Here is a 21,226-nt window from a genome sequence, read left to right as displayed (position 1 = left end):
TTGGGCCCATAAAAGGTGCATTTATTGTCCGATTTTGCTAAAATTTGAGACAGTGAGTTATATTAGGCCACTCGACATCCCTCTTCAATTTGGCCCAGATCGGTCCAGATTTGGCTATAGCTGTCATATAGACCGATCCGCCGATTTTGGGTCTTAGTCCCATAAAAGCCACATTTATCATCCGATTTTGCTGAAATTTGGGACTTTGAGTTCTGTTAGGCCCTTCGACATTATTCTTAAATTTGGCTCAGATCGGTAAAGATTCGGATATAGCTGCCATATACACCGATCACTCGATTTAAGGGTTTGGACCCATAGAAGGCGCATTTAATATCCGATGTCGCCGAAATTTGAGACAGTAAATTGTGTTAAGCCCTTCGACATTCTTCTTCAATTTGGGTCAGATCGGTCCAGATTTGGCTATAGCTGTCATATAGACCGATCTCTCGATTTAAAGTCTTGCGCCCATAAAAGGCGCATTTATTGTCCGATGTTGCCGAAATTTGGGACAACGAGTTGTGTTCGGCCCTTCGATATTCTTATTCAATTTGGTCCAGATCTGTCCCGATTTGGATATAGCTGCCATATGGCCGATCTCTCGATTCAAGGTTTTGGGCCCATAAAAGGCGTTTTTATCATCCGATTTTGCTGAAATTTGGTACAGTGAGTTTTGTTAGGCTTTTCGGCATACTTCTGCAATATAGTACGGATCGGTTCAGATTTGGATATAGTTGCCATATAGACCGATCTCTCGATTTAAGGTCTTGCGCCCATAAAAGGCGCATTTATTGTCCGATTTTGCAAAAATTTGGGACAGTTAGTTGTGCTAGGCCCTTCGACATTATTCTTCAATTTGGCTAAGATCGGTCCAGATTCGGATATAGCTGTCATATACACCGATCACTCGATTTAAGGTTTTGGACCCATAAAAGCCACATTTATCACCCGATTTTGCTAAAATTTGGGACATTGAGTTCTGTTAGGCCCTTCGACATTTTTCTGTAACTTGGTCCAAATCTGACCAGATTTGGATATAGCTGCCATAAAGACCGATTTCTCGATTTAAGGTTTTGGGCGCATAAAAGGCGCAATTAATGTCCGATTTCGCCGAAATTTGAGACATTGAGTTGTATAAAGCTCTTCAAGATTTTTCTGCAACTTGGCCCAAATTGGTCCAGATTTAGATATTGCTGACATATAGACCGATCTCTCGATTTGGGGTCTTGCGCCCATAGAAGGCGCATTTTTGTCCGATTTAGCTGAAATTTAGGGCAGTGAGTTAAGTCAAGCCCCTCGATATACTTCTGCAATATGACTCAGATCGGTCCAGATTTGGCTATAGCTGCCATATAGACCGATCTATTGACTTAAGGCCGTGGGGCTGTAAAAGGCGCCTTTATTGTCCGAGTTAGCAGAAATTTGGGACAGTGAGTTGTGTTAGGACCTTCGATATCCTTCTTCAATTTGGCTCAGATCGGTTCAGATTTGGATATAGCCCCCATATAGACCGATCCGCCGATTCAGGGTCCTAGGCCCATAAAAGCCATATTTACTACCCGATTTTGCTGAAATTATGGATAGTGTGTTGTATTACCCTCTTCTACATTTTTCTGCAATTTGGCCCAAATCTGTTCAGATTTTGATATACCTGCCACATAACCGATCTCGCGATTCAAGGTTTTGGGCCCATAAAAGGCGCATTTACTGTCCGATTTTGCTGAAATTTGGGACAGTGAGTTTTGTTAGGTTTTTCGGCATACTTCTGCAATATGGCAGAGATCGGTTCAAATTTGGATATAGCTGCCATATAGACCGATCACTCGATTTAAGGTTTTGCGCCCATAAAAGGCGCATTTATTGTCCGATTTTGCTGAAATTTTGGGACAGTGAGTTGTGTAAAGCCCTTCGACATTATTCTTCAATTTGGTCCAGATCTGTCCAGATTTGGATATAGCTGCCATATAGACCGATCTATCGATTTAAGGTTTTGGGCCCATAAAAGGCGCATTTATTGTCCGATGTTGCCGAAATTTTGGACAGTAAGTTGTGTTAAGCCCTTCGACATTCTTCTTCAATTTGGTCCAGATCTGTCCAGATTTGGATATAGCTGCCATATAGGCCGATTCCTCGATTTAAGGCTTTGGGCCCAAAAAAGGCGCATTTATTGTCCGATATTGCCGAATTAATTAAGTTAAGCCCCTCCATATATTTCTGCAATTGGGTCTAGATTGATAAAGATTTACATATAGCTGCCATATAGACCGATATCTCGATTAAAAGTCTTGGCCCCAAAAAAGGCGCATTTATAATCCGATTTAACTGAAATTTGACACAGTGACTTATGTTAGGCTTTTCGACATCCCTGTCGTATATGGTTCAGATCTGTTTATTTTTAGATATAGTTACTAAAAAGATCAATAGATTGTTATACACTATTGAGCAATGACTTGTACTTATAAGTATTTGCTCCACATCGAAACATATTCCGATATAGCTGCTATGGGGCATAAGGTATACATTTTTCACCTAATTTTGACGATTGCAATTTTTTCCCTATTTTTTTAAGAATATTGAGAATTTTGAGCACGTAGGTCCATTTAAAATTCTTCGAATCATGGCGGATGGTATATAAAATTCGGCTAGACCAATTTTAGCATATTTTTACTGGTTTTTTGTTTTATGAAAACCACAGTGCAACTGCGATAATCATAAAGGGTTGTCCATGCAAAAAAAAAAAACCAACTGTATGGACATTCGATACATTTGTTTGAATTGTTCAATCTCTTTTTTGGAAGATTTTAATCAAATTCATTTTGATGGGACACGTTTTTTTTTTCCTCCTTCGTTGCCGTTCACCAATAGTAATTTTCATCATGTGCTTTCTATTCCATCAAACGTACGATAATCCATAGAGCAGCCTTCCCTTAACCTCTTACCAAAAACCAAAGTGCCAAACAACACATGTCCTTTATGGACAACAGAAAGGACAACATAGAGTCAACATTGCTAAGATGTTGTTATTATTGTTATGGCTGATTATTATTAGAGAACGCTTATCAAAGGTTTTTTTTTTGGCAATGGATGGATGAATGGCGTCCTTAAGAGAATTTTAATTCAATTATGTTGTATGATTTCGAAATTTTTCAGGGTATTCGAAAATCTTTTTTTGACAAATGAAAAACAGCTGTTTTAGATCCAAAACAAAATTTGAGGTCATAAAATTCAATTAAAATTGCAGCAAAAGAAAATTGCAAACAATAATGTTGATGATGATGCTGTTGGCAGCGGTAACGAAGACGGTGATGTCACATTTTTGGGCCATTATTAAAAAGCAAAGCTGTGGTTTCTTTATTCTCTGCTTTTTCCCTCGGGTAATAATCAAATAAAATGTTATTACTTTGACATTTAAATATCCTCAAGTCATAATAATAAAGTGAATAGGAATAGTCCCCAAGAAATGGAATGGAATCAAAAACCATCCGCAACACCAACAATAACAATAACAACTGAAATTACAACTTTTGACCAAATGGTCATTATTTACATATGAGCATTGTTATATGCTCGCCACAGGACATGGCAGAGGGTGTGGGCCTCTTTTTGAGTAATATCTACAAATATGTATATGCACTTACATGTGTGCATATGGTCATTTGAAAGCCTTCTAAAGAAAAGTGTTTCCGTTTAACAAGTTCTTAATTAAATTTCTTTGATGAAATCTTTCATCGTCTTCACTCACTCTTTGAGAAAATGTTTTCTCTTCTTCTTTGTAGACCTCAAATGCAATTTTGCTTAAGGCCTTAAGAGTTTTCTCTAGTTCTGTGTCTTGTGATCTATTACCCAGTAATAAATTTGGCAATGATTGAAACCAACGACATTGTCTTAAGGTTAGTTAAGGCTGAAAAGAGAATTCGGACTTTAATCCTTTCATACCACTCTAGCCTTACTAGAAATCGAATTGTTGTACGCTGTCAATACCGAGAAGTTACCTCGAAAAAATCTATGCCCGTACCGGCAATGACTGAAACCAACGACTTTGTCGTAAGGTTAGTTAAGGCTGAAAAGAGGGTTCGGATTTTAATCCGCTCATATTACAATGCATATACACCTAAGCTAGAAATCGGATTCTTGTACGCTTTCAATACCGAGAAGTTATCTCGAAAAAAAACTATGCCAGTACTACCATGCTACGCAAAAAGTCCCTAATCGTTCCCTATTTACTTCCAGTCTTAAATCGTAACTACACCGGAGTGTGTTAATCATGAAATTCGAGCCTTGAAATGGGAAATTTTCCAAACCAGAATGAAAGTGCCAAGTTCCAGAATGAAATTGTCAAGTTCGGCGGGGCCGAATCTTATTAACCCTACTCCATGGATGGCATTTGTCAAGTTCTTTGAATGACTTTTTCAAATAGAAAAATACCAGTCATTGAAAAACGTCACTTTCAAAATTTCAGGCAATTCGAGTAATAATTGAGCCCTCCAGAGGCTCAAGAAGTCAAACTGGGAGATTTGTCTATATGGCAGCTATATCAGTTTATATCCCGATTTAAACCATACTTGGAACAGTTGTTGGAAGTCATACCAAAATGACATATGCAAAATTTCAACCAGATTGGATAAGAACCCCAAGGAGTCTAATCGGGAGATCGGTTTATATGGCGGCTATATCATGATATGGACTGAATTAGATCATACTTGACACAGTTGTTGGAAGTTAAAACAAAACACTTCACGCAAAATTTTAGCCAAATCGGATAAGAATTGCGCCCTGGATCGGTTTGTATGACAGCTGTATCATATAAACCGATTGCGCCCTCTAGAGGCTCAACAAATCAAGACCCCAGATCGGTTTATATGACAGCTGTATCATATAAACCGACTGCGCCCTCTAGAGGCTCAACAAATCAAGACCCTAGATCGGTTTATATGACAGCTATATCAGGTTATGGACCGATTCCAACCACACTTAGCACAGCGCCCTCTAGAGGCTCAAGAAGTTGAGACCTAAGAAGGGGTTTATATGACAGCTCTATCAGGATATGAACCGATTTCAACCATACTTAGCACAATTTTTGGAAGCCATAACGAAACAACTCAAGCAAAATTTCAGCCAAATCGGAGAATAATTGCGCCCTCTAGAGGCTCAAGTAATCAAGACCCCAGATCGGTTTATATGACAGCTGTATCAGGTTAAGGACCGATTTCAAACATACTTAGCACAATTGTTGGAAATCGTAACAAAATACCTCATACAAAATTTCAGACAAATCGGATAAGAATTGCGCCCTCTAGTGACTCATCGAGAGATCAGTTAATATGGGAGCTATATCAGCTTATAGACCGATTCGGACCGCACATATCACAGTTGTTGGAAATCATAACAGAACACCGCATGCAAAATTTCAGCCAAATCGGACAAAAATTGTGTCTTGTAAGGGCTCAAGAAATCAAATCAGAACATCGGTTTATATGGGAGCTATATTAGATTATAGACCGATTTGGACCTGCTACGCAGACGATTTTATAATACTTCTAAGAGGTAAGGATTCGAACGAGCTATGCAGTAGGGCCGAAAGGGTCTTGCATATGGCATATGATTGGGCTAGACCCAGAGGTCTCAATGTTAACCTAGAGAAGACTGAAATATGCCTGTTCACGAGGAAGACGAAGGTGGGCCAATTTAACGCACCACGTCACCTTAATAAGACGATTTCGATATCCGACAAGGTCAAATATTTAGGTGTGATCTTTGACAGGAAATTGAATTGGAGGTGTCACATTCAGGAGCGTACTGAGAAGGCTCACAGATGTTGGGCACTATGTAGACGGGCCGTAGGCTCGAAATGGGCCCTGAATCAGTGAATACAGGAGCGTGATTAGACCAATACTTACTTACGCCTCAATAGTTTGATGGACTGCTATGAAGAAAAAGTGCTACATAAGGACCATACAACTGGTTCAGAGAACACGTTCTCTTGGCATAGGCGGAGCGATGAGGACCACGCCCACTAGAGGACTATTCTAGATATCCGACCCATTGACATATCGATTAAATGTGAGGTAACCACTGCGGCTATGAGACTAAAGGTGCTGGGACAATGGATTGAGGAGAAGAGCAGCTCATACCATCGCGGTATAATCGAGGAGACGATAGGAAACCTGGAAGAAAGGGAAGAGGTTTCCGATCGGATACCTGAGATGAATCTTGAGGTCGATGTGAGGCACTGCTGCCATGGGCACAATTTTGGATTGACGTTACCCTAGTATTGCCATCTGGAAAATCATTTAACACGAATGGATCAAAGCTAGAGGACAGAGTGGCCTGGGGGTTTACATTGAAAACCCAGGGACTAATATCTGTTTTAGACTGTCTGACCATAATACGGTCCTGCAGGCGGAGATCCGGGCGATTAGGGAATGAGTGAAGAGGTGTAGTGCTAACGCGAGGACGTCGAGTCTGAACATCTTTACCGACAGTAAAATTGCCATAAGGGCAATAACAACCAGGACGGTAAGATCACGAACAGTCTTGCAGTGTAAGAAGGAGATTAAAGCCTTCTCTGGGGATGGTAAAATCCGCATCGTTTGGGTGCAGGACCATAACGGAGTAGGCGGAAATGAAGGGGCAAACGATTTGGCGATGAAGGCCAGAGGACTGCCGTCAATAAACTTGGTTAACCCGAAGCCTGTCGGGTCGACGCAGTCAGAGTTCAGGGAGTGGGCGACGAATACGCATGCGTAACATTGTGGAACAGCGAAACGGTCGGTAGTATGGCGAATAGCCTATGGGGGGATCCAGATCGTGAGTCAGTAAAGCTATTGGTATCATAGCGGGACACATGGGACTACGAGCTCACTTATGTAAAATCGGTGCGGCAAGTTATAGCATGTGTAGAGCAAGCGGGGAAGATGATGACACGTTGGAGCATTTCTTTTGTCATTGCCCGGTTTTAGCGTCTAACAGATACCGGCTGTTAGGTGGAGACACAATACCAGACATGAACCAATTTAGGGGAGTGGTATTGAAAACAATTAAGGATTTTGTAAGTAGCACGTAATTCCTAACTAAAAATTTTCTTTTTAGAGGTTTTTTATAGTTTTTAGAGCGCAAAACAAGCCGATTACAGGCTAAGGACGAGACTTTTACTCAAAGGAAGTAAGAAGGAGGTCAGTATAGCTTTTGGTATCAGAAGGGGACACATAGAACTGCGAGCGCGCTTATGTTAAATCGGTGCGGCATGTGATAGGGCATGCGGGGAAGATGATGAGACGTTGGAGCACTTCATATGTCATTGTACTGCTTTCGCGGCTAACAGACACAGACAACTGTAGGTGGGGACACGATATCAGACATGAACCAACTTAGAGGAGTGGTATGGAAAACAATTAAGGATTTTGTGAGAAGCTCAGAGTGCCTAACTTAAAATTTTCTGTTTAGGGGTTACTTTATAGTGTTTAGAGCCCACAACAAGCCGATCACAGGCTTAGGTGTGTGTCCATAGTGGCATGGGAAGGATTAGTATATATTGATGTAGGTTGTTTTTGTTGTTATTGTAGCAGTATGTTGTATTGGGTTGCCCAAAAAGTAATTGCGGATTTTTTTAAAAAAAAGTAAATGCATTTTTAATAAAACTTAGAATGAACTTTAATCCAATATATAATTGCCATTTTGTTCGATAACCTTTTGCCATCTTCCTGGCAAATTTAGTATTCCACGCTCATAGAACTTCTGGCCTTTATCTGCAAAAAAACTGAACCAAGTGCGATTTTATAGCCTCATCATTGCCGAAAGTTTTACCATTTAAGGAGTTCTGCAAAGATCGAAATAAATGGTAGTCTGATGGTGCAAGGTCAGGCCTATATGGTGGATGCATCAAAAGTTCCCAGCCAAGCTCACTCAGTTTTTGGCGAGTGACCAAAGATGTGTGCGGTCTAGCGTTGTCCTGGTGGAATATGACACCGTTACGATTGACCAATTCTGGTCGCTTCTCCTTGATGGCTGTATTCAATTTGTCCAATTGTTGACAGTAAACATCCGAATTAATCGTTTGGTTCCTTGGAAGCAGCTCAAAATATACCACACCCTTCCAATCCTACCAAACAGACAGCATAACCTTCTTTTGGTGGATATCAGCCTTTGAAGTGGTTTGAGCTGGTTCACCATGCTTGGACCATGATCGTTTTCTTCTAACGTTGTTGTAAACAATCCATTTTTCATCTCCAGTTATGATTCTTTTTAAAAACGATCGGATCGAATTCATTGCGTTTAAGGTGCATATCACAAGCGTTGATTCGGTTTGTTAAATGAATTTCCTTCAATACATGCGGTACCCATATTAAACCCATAGCTCCCATATAAACCGATCTTCCGATTTGACTTCTTGAGCCCTTAAAAGCCGCAATGATTGTCCGATTTGGCTGAAATTTTGGATATGGTGTTCTGTTATGACTTCCAACAACTGTTCCTAATACGATCCAAATCGGTCTTTAACCTGATATAACTCCCGATAAACCGATCTCCCGATTTGACTTCTTGAACCCCCAGAAGCAATATTTTCATCCGATTAGGCTGATATTTTGCACATAATGTTTTGTTATGACTTGCTACAACTCTGCCAAGTACGGTTTGTAATCGGTGTATAACCTTATTTTACTCCCATATAAACTGATCTCCCGATTTGACTTCTTGAGCTTCTGGAAGCCACAATTTTTATCCGATTTGTCTGAAATTTTGCACATAGTGTTACTTTCAACAACTGTGGCAATCGGTGAAAAACCTGATATAGCTCCCATCTTAACAATCCCCCGATTTGACTTCTTGACCCCTTGAAGCCTCAACTTTCATCCGATGTGGCTGAAATTATGAAATTTTTAACAGAACATAGTGTTCTGTTATGACTTCCAACAACTGTAACGAATACGATCTAAATCGTTATATATCCTGATATAAATCGGTATATAACCATATAAATCGATCTTCTGATTTGACTTCTTGAGCCCCTGGAAGCCGCCATTTTTATCCGATTTGGCAAAAAATTTGTACACAGTGTTCTGTTATGACACTGAACATCTGTGCTAAGAACGGTCCGATTCGGTCTATAACAAGATGTAGATCCCATATTTTAGCAGAATCCATGTAGGTGGGTTGCCGAGATTCGGCCCTGACGAATTTAGCACGCTTTTACTGGTTTTTGTCTCGTGCCTTGGTTGCATTCTTATGTCTCTCTTTATCTGATTTTCATTCGTCTACCTGTGTGGCATAGTTAGCATGCCCTTCATAGTAGTTAAGTAAGAAAATTTTTTAAATGTTTTACCATTCAATTTCTTTACCAAAACATTCGCTGGTCCTCATTTGAGTTCGTACAAAGGTCACTTGTGTCCCTTAGAACTTCTTCAGCGTCTTTGGCTACAAGAAACACTTTACTTTATTACCAATTCGTTATGTTTTATTCACACTTCAAGACTGGTCATAGTGGTCAGAGTCCATTTTGCATAGTGTTCAACATTCCAATACTACCATCAAACACGTATGTGTATGTGTGTATATATGCACGGACTAAGACATCTCATTTCTCAAAAAGAAAACAGGACTGCTGGTAGCTATTCCTGGCAAATATCTGTACTCATATATTGCTTTGTAAAATGAGTTGTTGCAAAAGTCCTTTCTTGTAGGATCATCACTTGGTATTGGTATTGGAAGCCGTTGCAATTGTTGTTGTAGCTGCTTTTCTTATATCTCCCATACTTGTAAAATTAACATCCTGTTTGTTCCTCTCCTTTTCTTTCTCTTTTTTGTAATGCATTTTCATTCATCCTGATATTCAAATGAAAGGATGTGAGTATCGATGCATAGTCATGTGTGTGTGTGTGTATGTGAAGAGCGATATGCGAATTGTTTGTTGCTTCAAAGTATGCAAAAGCGTATATTGGTGTATTTGAGTGTGGGTGCGTGTGTATGTCATTACAAAGCAAAAGTTTTTATCCTTTGGCATTTCAGGAAGTTGTTACAATGCATTGCTCTCAATATTTATTCAAAACAGAAGAAGAAAAAGACGAACCGACCATGGATGGTACTCGAAGAGAAAACTTTCTTGAGAGTTAGTAAAGTGATTGAATTTAACCAAAACTTTGAATTCTTTTAAAATTCAAGGAAAATATACAAAAACAAGTAAAAGCGTGCTAAGTTCGGTCGGGCCGAATCTTGGGAACCCACCACCATGGTTTCTGCTAAAATATGGGAGCTATATTTAGTTACAGACCGGATTGGACCGTACTTGACGCAGTTGTTGGGAGTCATAACAGAACACCAAGTACAAAATATCAGCCAAATCGGATAAAAATCGCTACTTGTAAGGGCTCAAGAAGTCAAATCGTGAGATCGGTTTACATGGGAGCTATATCAGGTTAAAGACCGATTTGGACCGTACTTGGCTTAGTTGTTGGAAGTTAAAATAAAGCAAAATTTCAGCCAAATCGGATAATAATTGCTGCTTCCAGGGGTTCAAGAAGTCAAATCGGGAGATTGGTTCATATGGGAGCTATATCCAAATCTGAACTGATATGGCCCATTTGCAATACCCAAAGGCCTACATCAATATTAGATATCTGTGCAAAATTTCGCGTTCGACCGTTGTCATGATTTCGACAGACGGACAGTCGGTCGGACGGACATGGCTAGTTTGAATCAGAATTTCGAGACGATCAAGAATATAAATACTTTATGGGGTACTGGATCAATATTTCAGTATTTGTGAGGTACAATGCCATGTAAAACTTCTCTCCAAAGAGGTGTCGCACTGCGTCACGCCGTTCGGACTCGGCTATAAAAAGGAGGCCCCTAATCGTTGAGCCTAAAAACTTGAATCGGACTACACTCATTGATATGTGAGAACAAATATCAATTCGTGTCGAAGTATAGGGGGCCACCCCACCCCAACAAAAACGCCCCAAATGGGCTCATTAGCCAATCACGGATATATGGGACTCGATTTGTTTGTTCCGTATAGACTGAAAAACGGCAGAACCGATTTTCTCGAAATTTTCGCATATTGTGTAGGTTGGTCTGGAAGGAAATATAGGCTATATAATTTTTCGGTATCGGAAAGGTGGCGGACCCCTCAAGCCCAAAACACAACTCAAAATCAAAAGGGGACCAATCGGGACAATATAGATATGAAATGAAAGGTATTGGAGATTAGAATACGAATATGGTATTAAAGTTTGAGTCTAAATACCCATGGGACTGCCCCCAACCCCAAAACTCCTCCAAATAAGACATATTGGAAGTTCGTTTCTATATGGGGCTCCAATGAAAGGTATTCGAGAGTAGATTTAGAATCTGGCATACAAAATCAGATTGAAGTATAGGGAGTCACGCCACTTCTCAAAAACGCCATTAGACCCATTATGCCTACATGACACTTGGCTGAACCGATTATCTTACAATTTTCCTAGATTGTGTACAATTGTCTGGAAGAAAACATAGCCTATATAATATTTAGATATCGGGTGGAGGCAGACCCTCCCCCTTACCCCAAAAACACCATCCATATCCAAAAGTGGTCTGATGGGCACAATGAGGGTATCAAAGGAAAGGTATTGGAGACCAGAAAACGAATATGGTATTAAAATTTGGTCCAAGTACCCAGCGGTCCCCCCAACCCCAAAACTCCTCTAAACAGATATATTCGAAGTTAATTTCGATATGGGATTCAAATGAAAAGTATTAGGCAGTATATTACAAATATGACATACAACATTAGGTCCAAGTAATGGGAGGTCGCCCACCCCCAAATACCCCGAAATGGGCATTTTAGCCGACCATGGCTATATGGGAATCAAATGAAAGGTATTGGGTTGCCCAAATAGTAATTGCGGATTTTTCATATAGTCGGCGTTGACAAATTTTTTCACAGCTTGTGACTCTGCAATTGCATTCTTTCTTCTGTCAGTTATCAGCTGTTACTTTTAGCTTGCTTTAGAAAAAAGTGTAAAAAAAGTATATTTGATTAAAGCTCATTCTAAGTTTTATTGAAAATGCATTTACTTTCTTTTAAAAAATCCGCAATTACTTTTTGGGCAACCCAATATTAGGGAGTAGATTATGAATATGACTTTAAAATTTGCGTTCATTTCTAGGTGGCGCTTTTTCTCCTAAAAATAAGTTAAATGGGTTATTTGAGTTATTATGAGAATATGGGACTCAAATGAAAGGTATTTGAGAGTAGAAAACGAATTTGATATCCAATTTTGGAGCCAAATGCTGTGGGGTACGCCCTAAAGCATAGCCTAAACTGAACTTCATTTCCGTTGGGAATAAAGAACGAATTTGATATCTATTTTCAGTGCAAAGTGCCAGTGGCCACCCCAGCCCCAAAAAACCCTCTAAACGGTTCATATTTAACGGCCATGGCAATATGGAGCTCAAATTAAAGGGATTTGGAAGTGCAGCACGAATTTGATATCCATATTAGCTGACTCGGGACCGCTCCGCTGCGCCTTCTTTTACTTTATATGGAACAAAAGTTTCCTTGGAATATTTATTTTCGAAGATCCTTTAGTGAAATACCATGCCAACTTGACTTAGAGTTTAACAATATAAGTGTTTTTATCTGAATCCCACATGATCTTAATTGGTCTACAAATTTAAGTTTGGACGGAAGGTGTACTCCAATTTTAAAATACTTCATTTCAACTCGATATTCTCATGATGTCTGATTTAGTGGTGTTTTCGGAGGAGAGGTGGTCCCCCAGATACTTGGCCCTGAAAAAATATCAGCATAGTGCTCTTCTCTCAAATACCATTTATTTAATCCCCATATTGGCATTGGCTTAAGAGGAGTAAATATGTCCGATTTAGGGACTTGGGGTGGTCCCCCTAGCGCTTGGTTCGACAATTGGATATTAGATACGTTTTCTTATCCTAAATACCTTTCATTTGAGTCCCATATTGTCGTGATTGGTCTAAATATATGTTTGGTAGGTTTTAGGGTGGGGCGGCCCCCCTAGGTGCCCCATCCGAAATTTGGATACCAAATTTATATTTTTAAGCTACTATATGAGAGCATACCAAATTTCGCTTAAATCGCACCACCCATCTCCGAGATCTGGCGTTTCTGAAAATTATGGTAAGGGGGAGGGTCCGCCCCCCCTTCAGATATCAACCACCATCTGTGAAAATTTCAAGAAAATCGGTTCAGCCGTTTCTGAGTCTATAAGGAACACATAAACATACAAACAAACAAACCTACAAACACAAATTGATTTTTATATAAAAAGATTTGAGTCGAAATGTCCGATGTGTCATCCCTCCCCTAATGAGAACATTACCCTAAGGAAGAACATTACCACCAGGAGTCGAGAAGGGGCAAATTCTCACACATCAATAAGTGCTTTGCGATTCAACTTTAAACTCAATGATAAGAGACTTTTCTTATAGCCGAGCCCGAACGGCGTCCCGCAGTGCGACACCTCTTTGGGGAAAATTTTTTAAATGACCATGCATGGCATTGTACCTCGCAAATGTCACCAACATTAAGAGGGGTAAAACACCGCTTTGTCCGATGTTCTCGCCAGGATTCGAACGTGTTCAGCGTCATAGGCTACCATGACACGAATTCGATATCTGCATTCAGGGCGAAGTGTCCCCACCCTTAAAAGATATTTGAGAGTTAAAGAAGGCGCAGCGGAGCGGGCCCGGTTCGGCTAGTTCATAATAAAGATGACTGCATGTCAAATCATAGAAAGCCAAGTTAAACTGAAATGCCTCGGAAATGTTCCTTTTATTTAAATTATGAAAATGTTTTTTTCAATTTTTGTGGTATGTAAAATAAATCCAAGAGGTCACTGTAGCGCAGAGTTAAGCATGTCCGCCTATGGCGCTGATCGCCTGGGTTCGAATCCTGGCGAGACCATCAGAAAAAAAATTTCAGCGGTGGTTTTCCTCTCCTAATGTTGGCAACATTTATTAGGTATTGGGTTGCCCAAAAAGTAATTGCGGATTTTTTAAAAGAAAGTAAATGCATTTTTAATAAAACTTAGAATGAACTTTAATCAAATATACTTTTTTTACACTTTTTTTCTAAAGCAAGCTAAAAGTCACAGCTGATAACTGACAGAAGAAAGAATGCAATTACAGAGTCACAAGCAGTGAAAAAAATTGTCAACGCCGACTATATGAAAAATCCGCAACTACTTTTTGGGCAACCGAATACCATGCCATGTAAAACTTCTCTCCAAAGAGGTGTCGCACTGCGTCACGCCTTTCGGATTGGGCTATAAAGAGGAGGCCCCTTATCATTGAGCTTAAACTTGAATTGGACTGCACTCATTGATATGTGGCAGACTTCTGCCCCTGTTCCTTAGTGGAATGTTCATGGGCAAAATTTGTAATTTTTGGAATTAATCCAACAACTGACCAGTTAAAAAGTTGTCACTTCCATTACCCTAAATTTTCAAGCAAAAAATATCAAAAATTCCAAATATGTTCTCTACTCTGTGAGTGAGCTAAATGTAAGCAATCAAAGTTACTTGCCCCCCTTGCCCATAAGCTTTGATAGAACTTGAGTCACTTTTACTCTAGGATTTCTTTAATTACACGTTTCTTAGATTTTCATAACATAGATGGCCGTAAATTTGGTTTATTTAATTATGGAATTTGTATGCATCCTTTGACTTGACACGACTCTCTCTCAGTCTCAGTCTCAGTCTCTAACTCTATGTCACAATTTTGTCATGCACAATGATAGTTGAGATGTGTACATGGTAATTTTATAGTTCTCATATGTTAATTAATGGCCCGTTTATTAACATTAATTTAAGTTTATCCACAACAATGCTGATGATTTGCCATTAATATTCAAAAAGTGTAGCCAAGATTTTTCTCCAAAAGATCAAACCGAGACGCCTATTGTGGCAGTAATTAAATCACATGATGCCGCTGAGCAAAAGGGATGTGAAAGGATAATACGAAATGGTCAAGCATGAATGTAAATTGAGCGGCAAGGAGGAGAGAGAGTATGAAGTATGACATCATACCAGGGCTAACACTATTCAATTTAGTGTCTTGCCTTGTCGGAATGGGAGACAAGATTTAATGAAGGCAAGATGCGATGATGGGTAAACTGTCAACGGAAGTCAAAAGCAAGTAAATTTACATGTCCTTCTTATTTATGAAAGTTCTTGATATCATCTAGTTTAGCTGCCACATTCATTTTGATAAAGTAAAAATATGTACATACTCGTATGTAGGCTACAATTAAATAATTATCCTTTTCGGCTTGCCATATAATTGTACTGAATGAGGAGTGAGTGAACATTAAGGCACAGTTTTGCAAAAAACCAAAGGAAACAACCCCCCACTAAAAAGTCTGCCAAAATCTTACACAAAATGAACTTGGTTCAAGGGCATAGTTGTACTTTATGTACCTAACTAGCCGAACCGAGCCCGCTCCGCTGCGCCTTCTTTAACTCTCTAATAACTTTTTACGGTGGGGACACTCCCCCCTGAATGTGAATATTGAATTCGTGTCATAGGCGGACTATAACGCCGAATTTATGTACCTAACTAGCCGAACCGAGCCCGCTCCGCTGCGCCTTCTTTAACTCTCTAATAACTTTTTAGAGTGGGGACACTCCGCCCTGAATGTGAATATTGAATTCGTGTCATATGCCCGCCTTTGACGCCGAATTGTCGTGATTGGCCTATATATCCATTTGGCGGGTTTTGGGCGGCCCCGAGGCACCAGACTACAACAATAGAAACCATTTTTTGTTTTTGGTGACGATAGGTTAAATTAGGGTTCAGATATTAATCTGCCCAATGCCACTATAGACATAGACCTAAGCCGGTAATCGGCTTGTTGTGCGCCCTAAAACCTAAAAAGTAATCTCGAAGAAGAAAATTTTAATTTTTAGGAAATGTTCCAACGTCTCATCATCTTCCCCACGTGCCCTACACATGCTATCACCTGCCGCACCGATTTTGCATAAGGGAGCTCGTAGTCTTATGTGTCCCGTTTCAACACTAAAAGCTATACTGAACTCTTTCTTACTTCCTTTCAGTAATAGCCTTGTCCTCCCACGATCCGGATCACCCCATAAGATTTTCCCTTTCTATCGACTGTTTCACTGTTCCACAGCGTTTGTCGCCCACACGCTTAATCGGACTGCATAGACCCGAAAGGCTTCGGGTTAACCAAGTTTATCGACGACAGTCCTCGCTTTCACTTCTAAATCGTCTGCCCTTTCATTCCCTCTCACTCCGTTATGGCCCGGCACCTAAACGATGCAGTAATGGCTTCGTCCTCTCACGATCCGGATCAGCTCATAAGATTTTCGTCGGACTTTTTCACTGTTCCACAGCGTTTGTCGCCCACACGCTTAATCGGACTGCATAGACCCGAAAGGCTTCGGGTTAACCAATTTTATCGACAGCAGTCCTCGCTTTCACAAATCGTCTGCTCTTTCTTTCTCCCTTTCTCCGTTATGGCCCGGCACCTAAACGATGCGGATTGTGCCATCCTCAAAAGAGGCTTTAATCACCTTCTTACACTCCTTGGTGATTGTAAGAGTGCAAAAGAATTTCAAACGAATCGCATCACCAATCTCTGAGATCTGGTGTTTTTAAAAATTAGGATAATGAGAAGTAATTTTTAGGGGAGCGATGGCAGCTCAGTCGCCATAGTCGGATATAAAGCTTCATACTTCCTACTAAACTTCATATCCCCCCAAAAACTTTGCTACAAAATTGGACCTCAAATTCGTTTTCTACTCTTAAATACCTTTCATGTGAGTGGCACCCAAACGATGCGGATTGTGCCATTCTCAGAGAAGGCTTTAATCTCCTTCTTACACTCCTTGGTGACTGTAAGAATCGCATCACCAATCTCCGAGATCTGTTGTTTTCAGGGTACTTTGCCCTGAAAATAGATATCAAATTCGTTCTTTACCCCCAAATATCGTTGATTTGAGCTCTAATTTGCCATAGTCGGATAAGAAGTTTCGTTTAGGGGGTGACACCCTAAAGCACCCCCTAAACTGAACTTCATATCTCCACAAAAACTTGGCTGCAAAATTGGACCTCAAATTCGTTTTCTACTCTCAAATACCTATCATTTGAGTCCCATATTTTTATAATGGGTCAATTAACCTATTTGACTTATTTTAAGGAGGAAAAGCGCTACCTGGATTTAACGCAAATTGTAATGTCATATTTGTAATCTACTCCTAAATACCTTTCATTTGAGTCTCATATAGCCATGGTCGGCTAATATGCCCATTTGGTGGTATGTGGGGATGGGGCGACCTCGCATTAATTGGACTTAAATTTTTATGCCATATTTGTAATCTAATGCCGAATACTTTTCATTTGAGTCCCATATTGATAGAAACGTCGAATATATCTGTTTAGAGGAGTTTTGGGTTGGGGAGGCCCGCTGAGTACTTGGACCAAAATTTAAATACGATATTCGTTTTCTAGTCTCCAATACTTTTGATTTGATAACCATATTGTGCCCCTCGGACGAATTTTGGTTTCAGGTGGGGTTTTTGGGTTAAAGGGAAGGGACCGCCCCCATGCTATATTTAAAAATTATATAGCCTTTGTTTTCAGACAAACTTACACAATCTGTGAAAATTTTAAGAAATTCGGTTCAGCCGTTTTTGATTCTATGGAACAAAAAAAGACCGAGTCCCATATAGTCATGATGGGTCATATGCCCATTTAAGGCATTTTTGGGAGGAAGGGTGAACTCTTATACTTGGAACTGATTTTGTATGCCACATTCGTAATCTACTCCCGAATACCTTTCATTTGAGGCCCATATAGACATGAACGTCCAATATGTCTGTTTGGGGGAATTTTGGGGTTGCGGCGGGCCGATCGGTACTTGGATCAAAATTTTAATACGATATTCGTTTTCTAGTCTCCAATAACTTTGATTTGATAACCATATTGTGACCATCGGACGACTTTTGATTTGGGTTAGCGTTTTCGGATTAAGGCGGAAGGACCGCCCCCATCCTGTATCTTAAAAATATGTAGCCTTTGTTTCCAGACAAACTTACACAATCTGTGAAAATTTTTAGAAAATCGGCTCAGCCCTTTTTGATTCTATGGAACAAACAAAAAAACCCAATCCCATATAGTCATAATGGGTCATATGCCCATTTAAGACATTTTTGGGAGGAAGGGTGAACTCCTATACTTTTTTGTATGCCACATTCGTAATCTACTCCCGAATACCTTTCATTTGAGGTCCATATTGACATGAACGTCCAATGTGTCTGTTTGGGGGCATCTTGGGGTTGGGGCGGGCCGATGGGTACTTGGACCCAAATTTTAATACCATATTTGTATTCTATTTTTCAATACCTTTCATTTGATACCCATATTGTCCCGATCTGTCCACTTTTCATTTTGGGGGGTGTTTTTGGGGTAACGGGGAAGGGGCCGCCCCCTTCTGAAATCAATAAATTATAAAGCCTATTCCTACTTCCTGACCATATTTGCAGTCTTCTCCTGAATACCTTTCATTTGAGTCCCATATTGTCATGATCGTCCAAAAAACCTATTTTAGGGGGTTTTTTGGTGTTGGGGCGGTCCCCCAGATACTTGTACCAAATTTTTAATATGAAGTTCGTACTCTGCTCCTGAATACCTCTTTTTTGTGTCCCATATCGTCCCAATCGGTTCACTTTTATTTTTGGGTAGTACTTTTGGGGTTAGGGGCAGGGTCCGCTTCCTTGAGATATCAAAAAATTATATAGCCTTTTGCTCCTTCCGGTCCATATTCGTTACCTTCCATTTGAGTCCCATATTGTCATGATCGTCCAAAAAACCTATTTTAGGGGGTTTTTTGGGGTTAGGGTGGTTCCCTAGTTACTTGTACCCAATTTTTAGTATGAAGTTCGTAATCTACTCCTGAATACCTTTCATTTGAGTCCCATATTGTCCCGATCGGTCCACTTTTATTTTTGGGTAGTACTTTTGGGGTAAGGGGGTCGGTCCGCTTCCTTGAGATATCAAAAAATTATATAGCCAATTGCTCCTTCCGGTCCATATTCGTTACCTACTCCCGAATATCTTACATTTGAGTCCCATATTGTCATGATCGTCCAAAAAACCTATTTTAGGAGGTTTTTTGGTGTTGGGGCGGTCCCCCAGATACTTGTACCAAATTTTTAATATGAAGTTCGTACTCTGCTCCTGAATACCTCTTATTTGTGTCCCATATTGTCCCGATCGGTCCACTTTTATTTTTGGGTAGTACTTTTGGGGTAAGGGGGAGGGTCCGCTTCCTTGAGATATCAAAAAATTATATAACCTTATACTCCTTCGGACCCCACAATCTGTGAAAATTTAAAAAAAAGGATCAGCCGTTTTTGAGTCTATACGGAACAAACAAGGAAACCGACAAACAGCGATTTCCATGGGCTCAGGACGTAGAGCTGGCAAACTACCAATGGCACTATCGATATTATATTTTGTCGGAATATCGATTGGATAGGTTTAAGTGGCAGTCTGCCATCAGACTCAAGACGTTTTTGTCCACGAACAGAAGAAGGAAGCTACCTTCTAGTTCCTACTGTTGAACCATCCAGATTGCTTTAAAAGTCCAACGACTTGCGAATGTTCACATTCGCTAAATCAGACAGGTTCTAAAAGAAATGAGAACCTAAAGTGGGACTCCTTCTGACTGCCGGTGCGGTAAACACATCCAGAAGATGTTCTATAGTCTCTTCTTCTTTAATGTCCTCATAGATTCTGCAAAAATCATTACTGGCAACTTTCAGTCTGTCAGCATGTTTTCCGATTAGACATCATGACTTGTCATGGCGGACACAATGACTGAGACGTCTGTTTTAGCGAATGACAGCAAAGCAGTAGACCTCTTCAAGTCTAAATTAGGCCACATTGTTTTGGAATGCTCACAGCCCCCTCTTTGTGACCATCTATCATTCGTTGTCCTTCGGGCTGAAATCTTAGCTTACACGTCGCTGGGGGCATACCCACAGATTCCAGTTTCCCTGAAGAGTGTAGTGTAGTTCCTAGACTCGCAAGTTCGTCCGCTTTGCAATTCCCTGCGATACCTTTGTGGCCCGACACCCAGAACAGGTGAATTTTGAACTGTTCAGCCATCTCGTTGAGAGATCTGCTACAGTCCAGGACGGTTTTTGTGTTCAGAAATACGTTCTCCAGAGATTTAATGGCTGTCTGAGAAGATATTTATGGCAATCGTCGCTATGACATTATATCTCAGCCATTCCATCACTTCCTTAATTGCAAGGATCTCTGCTTGATATACACTGCAGTGGTCGGGTAATCTTTTCGATATGACCAGATCTAGATCTTTAGAGTACACCCCAAAGCTCATCTGGTCGTTTAGTTTGGAACCATGCGTATAGAAGTCTATGTAATTTCTGTTAACGTAGTTCCAATTGGTTCGGTAATTTTTATCAAAAAGTGGCTCGGGTAGGGTGTACCTGGAACATCGGATATTGTATCAAGGATAACACAGTCACCGTAGCCGCCACATGGCCAATGAGAAAGCTCCCTTAACCTCATGGCAGTGGGTGAAGGTCGTTAAAATTGCAAATGGGTCATATCGGTTCAGATTTGAATATAGCTCCCATGTAAACCGATCTCCCGATTTGCCTTCTTAAGCCCCTGTAAGTCACAATTTTCTTCCGATTTAACAAAAATTTTGCAAATAGTGTTTTATTATGATTTCCAACAACCGCGCCAAGTACGGTTCAAATCGAGCTATAACCAGATACAGCTCCCATATAAACCGATCTTCCGATTTGATTTCTTGAGCCACTAGATGCCAAAATTTTCCGGTTTAGCCCATTTGGCTCCGGTGTCCGGTTTGGCTGAAACTTTGCACATGGTGTTCTGTTATGATATCCAACAACTGTGCTAAGTACGGTCTAAATCGGTCTATAACCTGATATAGCTCCCATATAAACCGATCTCCAGCCTGACTTCTTGAGTCCTTACAAGCCGCAGTTTTTGTCCGATTTGGGCCTTTTATGGGCCCAAAACCTTAAATCGATCTATATGGCAGCTATATCCAAATCTGAACCGCTATGTGCCATATTGCAGAAGTATGACGAGGGGCTTAACATAGCTCACTGTCCCAAATTTGGGCGACATTGGGCAATAAATGCGTCTTTTATGGGCCTAAGACTTTAAAATAGAGAGATCGGTCTATATGGCAACT

This window comes from Stomoxys calcitrans, chromosome 2, assembly GCF_963082655.1.
Source record: "Stomoxys calcitrans chromosome 2, idStoCalc2.1, whole genome shotgun sequence".
In the NCBI taxonomy this organism is placed as follows: Eukaryota; Metazoa; Arthropoda; class Insecta; order Diptera; family Muscidae; genus Stomoxys; species Stomoxys calcitrans.
The sequence above is the reverse complement of the archived record's forward strand: the minus strand, read 5'-3'. Positions refer to the sequence as shown.